General features: G+C 39.5%; 1 long non-coding RNA gene across 1 annotated transcript; it reads right to left on the bottom strand.

Moving 5' to 3' along the window:
* Positions 1–444: 444 nt before the first annotated feature.
* On the bottom strand, positions 445–2,242 carry LOC130509596 (uncharacterized). Its single transcript, XR_008943619.1, has 3 exons — positions 1,420–2,242; positions 1,260–1,314; positions 445–763 (listed from the first exon to the last, which is right to left on the bottom strand). It is a non-coding gene; the product is annotated as an uncharacterized LOC130509596 (long non-coding RNA).
* Between the last annotated feature and the right edge of the window lie 3,430 nt (positions 2,243–5,672).

Here is a 5,672-nt window from a genome sequence, read left to right as displayed (position 1 = left end):
TTCTAATATATGTGTTTATTTGTCAAATTAGACATAATATACTCTTAATTTTTGAAATTGATAGAAAACTTTTCATTTCCATAAAAACATCCTTATATTTTCATACTAATGTCTTGATGAGAATGCCATACTGAGATGAATAACAGAAATTCATATTTTTTGAAAATAAATTCTAGCAATATGTTATATACAATCTAAAACTGTCTAAATACATTGGTATTATTAATAAATTTGAACTTTTGATGTTGTAATACTAAAAAATATTGTAATTTGCAAAAGTATTACTATGAAGAAGAAAATATTACTACTACCTTGAATACTACTAAGTGTAAATATTCAAACATGTGTTCTCTCCTTTTTAACATGTTTTGTAAACATATTCTTTTATTGAAATTTTTGTCTTTAGTAATACTTATCAAACCTAGTAGGCTAGTAGCTCAAAATTTTTGTTTTTAGCACACAATAATACCTAGTATCTAGTGGTCCAAACCTGCAACAACAGAAGCAATAATCTTACATATCATCCTACATGGATTCAACACTAGCAGGACTTACATATCATCCTACATAAGTTCAAAAGAAAAACCAAGATACATAATAACCATCCAAAAATATGTTAACCCACAAGTCTTCTAAGCCTTGGCCTTTGTTTTATGCTTCTTCTTTGGCTCTTCGATCCCATCAGTCTTCCCTTCGACGAAAGGAATTTGTACCCACTGTGATGGATCAAAGACCATAAAAATCTTTCTTTTGAGTAGCCAAGCTGAGCAAAAAAAAAACAAAAGTCGGTCTAAGAATTTATAAACAAAAGAAAGCTCTTCTATTCGCTCCACTAACATAACTCAGGAACATGACCAAATAAATATACAGCTAGAGAGCTCCACCAGTAGCGAAGTAGGCCAAGTAAGTAAGAATGTCTCTTCTCACGATATGTCACTAAACATCACTGAAAACCCACAACCAAAGCCTTGAAATTAAACCCAAAACGAAGCTAGTTAGCGCCCACAAAAAGATAATAGACTAATTTTTCATGAGGACACAGCAGCAGATAAAAGTATTCACTTTTGAAATTCAAGACAACTAATGGCACCACATGTGTCTAGCTAACGGGAACGCAATAGGTCTAATAAATCTTCCATGCTTCCATAACCTCAGGCTCGATTGAGAAATAAACAAGACTACTTAAACCACACTTACACATACATGACCACCACACACTGACTTTAGTCACATTACAAGAAAAACAGTAACAAGCTTACCTATGTTGATCACTGATCTCAATTCTCTTCACTTGTTTAGCTCGAGTGAAGAAATCTGTTATACCAAGACCAATAATCACTCAGTAAACCAACAAAGCAACACTAACACAATTAATAAAAATGAAAACTTTAGGTCAACAGAGAAGGAGAGACTACATACTCAGGTGAGAAGAGAAGGAATCAGTAATGGGAGTATCTCTATCGAGCGAAACAGAACATCTCACGCCAAGCCCTCGACTTGATAGAAACCCTCTTAGCTGCGGATTGGGACACATAAGTGAGCTAAAAACCCCATGAGCTTCTAGTTGTACACATCCATCGTTTCTCTCGTCGAACTGCTGTAACAAGTGAAGTGAGCCGCCGCCGACAATTGTTCCCCTTCTGTAAAGACATGATCCTACGCCCCTTCCTCGATGATAAACTTAGTGTAGCGATCGTTATCACGGGAAAGAGAAACGAGGAAAGAGCCAAGGTAATCGCGATCCTCAGCGGGAGCGGAGACACAGAGGAGGAGCCAAGAAACGTCACTGAGAGTTCTCCTACTGAGCAGACATCTTGTGGAAGGCGGCGGTGGGGATGATGCCGTTGGCTCGGCACTTGAGGACGAAGGAGAAAGCCTTGTCCAGTATCTCCTCCGTGTCATAATACGGTGAGTGGGACACTCATATCGATCAGAACTAGCGCGGGCAACCTGGCGGAGAAGACCAGCAAGCTTCTCACCCGCTGTTTGACCGAACTAGCCTCCCCACCTGGTCGGACAGTTGGATCGGCTTCGCTAAGATTTGCTTCATGGTATCAGCCATCTCAGATCAATGGTTGGTTTTTGTCGAGAAACCTATAAACTGATTGGATCTAAAACGAGAAAGGAACAAGCGAATCAATCTATGTGAATGAGATTGAAGGAGTGAACCGGAGAAGGAATATTATTGATAGAGTTCTGGGACTTGAAAGTTTAACTAAATTGTATGAAAAGATCCATTTGAGTCGAGAGAAAGAATTCAAAATCAGAAAAAAAAGTGAAAAGGAAGAAGACGACAAGACGGCAGGAGAGATGAAAAAGAAATTTTTCTTTTTTAATTTAATTGTATGAAAAGATCCATTTGAGTCGGATCTGGGTGGATAACCTGTTGGTATTGTGGTTTGGTTGGTAATTCTGAAGATTCATTAAGGAGGTTATAGTATTTAGATGTGTTTTCGATTTAAAAGAAAATAAAAGTAAAATACTTTTTATAAGTGGGGCATAATAGAATTTTGTTAGGAGTTAGTATGGTGAATGAGAATAAAGTCCGATAAAATCCTAGAGCTGAGAACAGTTAATGTGATGATTGTTTGGATGGTTTACAGATTTTTTGGTTTTTGGTTTTTAGTTTTTAGTTTTTGTATTTTAGATTTTAGTTTTTGGTTTTTGATTTTGTAGTAGATTTTGTGAAAGGTTTTGGGCTTCAGCTACTTCATCTGGGCCAGCGTCAACATCAGTCATTTTGGGCCAAGCAGACTCAAGCCCACTCCAGCTTATGACACCTGATCACATACGAAGCATAGTATATAATGTGAGTATGGTGATTAGGTTAAGATAAGAAAAACAACAACAGGTTTACGGCAACAAGAGTCAAATCAATCAAGGTGAACAGCAAGAGGCAACAACCAAGGCATTGGATCAATCACTTAGGCTTAAGTATATTGGATCTACAGGGTTTGTTGGTTTCCTCTAGCTAAGAGTATTTGATTCTTTGTAAACAACTATCTAGCACACAAGGTTGTGTGTGGCTAGAGTCTCTCGTTTGATCTAGTAGATTTTGGGAGCAGAAGTTCTCCCACGAGACGTACCGCGCCGAGGGCCGGGAACTCGTTAAATTAATTGTGTCATTACTTTTAGTTTAACCTAGATCTAACAGATAACGTGAAACCTAAGTAACCTAAGCTAAATTCTCTTACAAGTGGTATCAGAGCTTCCGGTTATCAAGGTTACTCAGGTTCTAAGGGAGAGAGAGAGAGACAAAGGTTTATCTAATACCTGTTCAATGGTGACTTCAAAGGAATGGGTGGAGATAGACAGGTTTGATGGAGATGGCGACTTCGCCCTAGAGGAAAGTGAGGATGCTTGCTCACTTTGGAGTACTGGGATTGAAAGCTATCCTCACGGATGAGAAGCTTTTAAAAGATGCTCCAGGTGCCAAGGATGAACCTGAATCTGCCATGAAGGACACAGGAAAGGGGCTAGCTGGAATAGTATCGCCAGCTCCTGCAGTTGACCCTGCAAAGTTTGAAAAGTCAGAAAAAGCAAAGGACCTGATTGTGCTGAATGTTGGGAACAAAGTCTTAAGAAAGATCCAGAATTGTGAGACTGCTGCTGCAATGTGGAGTACATTAAACGATTTGTACACCGAGACTTCTTTACCCAACAGGATTTATCTACAGCTCAGGTTCTATACTTTCAAGATGGTGGACTCTAAGTCCATTGATGAGAATGTGGACGACTTCCTAAAGTTAGTGGCAAACTTAAACAACTTACAAGTTGAAGTATCAGAGGAAGTTCAAGCAATCTTACTCCTAAGTTCTCTACCAAGCAAATATGATCAACTCAAGGATACTCTCAAGTACGGGAGAGACACACTGAGCCTAAATGAAGTTACAGGCGCAGCCAGATCAAAATAAAGAGAGTTGATCGAGAGTGGCAAGTTTACCAGGTCAGGTGGAGAAGGTCTGATGGTGCAAGAGAGGGGAAGATCAGACAACCGCTAGAAAATCCTATAAAGGAAGATCCAAGAGCCGAAAAGGGCGGTCCAAGTCACGTCAGAGAAACAGCAAAAACGGTAAGGGATGCTTCCTTTGCGGCAAAGAGGGCCATTGGAAGCGCGAGTGCCCTGATAAGAAACAGTTTAAGACGCAAGACTCAGCTAATGTTGTAGCAGAGTCTAGAGAGCCGCTAATACTTACCGTAAGTACCCAATATGCCAAGGATGAATGGGTGATGGATTTTGGATGCTCATTCCATATTACGCCAGATAAAAGCTTTTTGTTTGACCTGGAAGAATTCAAAGGAGGAAAGATGTTAATGGCAAATAATACACACAGCACTGTTCAAGGAGTCGGCAAAATCAAGATCCTAAACCCTGACGGGTCAATGGTTATCTTAACAGGGGTGAGATACATGCCGGATATGAGCAGAAACTTAGTTTCTTATGGAATGTTGGAGACAGCAGGATGTACCTATGAGGGAAAGGATCTTACAGTAAGTTTCTACAAGGATAATAAACGAGTGTTATCTAGCAGATACCATCAGGGTTTATACTATCTTCAAGGGACTGTCTTAAGAGGGGAGGTTAATCTATCTAAGGCAGTGAAAAATATGACTAATGTTTGGCATTCTCGCCTCGGTCATATGAGTCTAAATAACATGACTGAACTTGTCAAAAGGGGATTTATCGTTGACAAGGATGTCAAGACTTTGGATTTCTTTGAACACTGTATTATTGGAAAGTCACACAAGCAGAGCTTTCCTAAAGCTAAACATGTGACTAAAGGGAATCTTGAGTATGTTCATTCTGATTTATGGGGTTCTCCTTCTACACCAGACAGTTTGACTGGGAATAAATATTTTGTTACTTTTATTGATGACTTCTCCAAAGAAAGTATTGATTTATTTCTTGAAGACTAAGGATGAGATTTTCTATAAATTTAGAGAATGGAAAGTAGAAGCTGAGAATAAAACCGAGAAGAAAATTAAATGCTTGAGGGCTGACAATGGATTGGAATTCTGCAACAGGCAATTCGATGATTACTGCAAGCAGTCAGGGATTAAAAGACACAGGACTTGTACCTACACCCCACAACAAAATGAGGTTTCTGAGAGGATGAACAGAACTATTATGGATAAGGTGAGATGTATGTTGGCTGAATCTAGCTTGGACCAAAGCTTCTGGGCAGAAGCTGCATCTACTGCGATCCACGTGATTAATAGATCACCTAATTCGACTCTGAACTTTAAACTCCCTGAAGAAGTTTGGTCGGGCTCAAAACCAGACTTGAGTCATCTCAGAACATTTGGGTGCACTACATATGTTCATATAACTGAGGAAAAGACTGTTCCTAGAGCTATCAAAGGAGTGTTCGTTGGATACCCTATGGGCACTAAAGGCTACCGTGTCTGGATAGAAGATGAAGGAATATGCAGGAGCAGTAGGAACGTTGTATTCAACGAAGATGAACTGTATAAGCACACGATCAACAAAGAGAAAGCAAGCAAAGAAGGTGTGGATGCTAAGCACACATATCGTGACAAGGGAGCTAAGAAACGAGTCTCGTTTAGTGATGACTTGATCAGGGGACCTTCTCCTTCTCCTGAACTCGAAGATACACCTGATCAAGATGGAGAAGAGTCACCACCTGAAAGCTCTAACAGTTCAAGTGACC

The sequence above is a fragment of the Raphanus sativus genome, chromosome 3, assembly GCF_000801105.2.
Source record: "Raphanus sativus cultivar WK10039 chromosome 3, ASM80110v3, whole genome shotgun sequence".
Classification (NCBI taxonomy): domain Eukaryota; kingdom Viridiplantae; phylum Streptophyta; class Magnoliopsida; order Brassicales; family Brassicaceae; genus Raphanus; species Raphanus sativus.
Note: the sequence above shows the minus strand (reverse complement) of the source record. Positions and strands in the feature narration are given on the sequence as shown.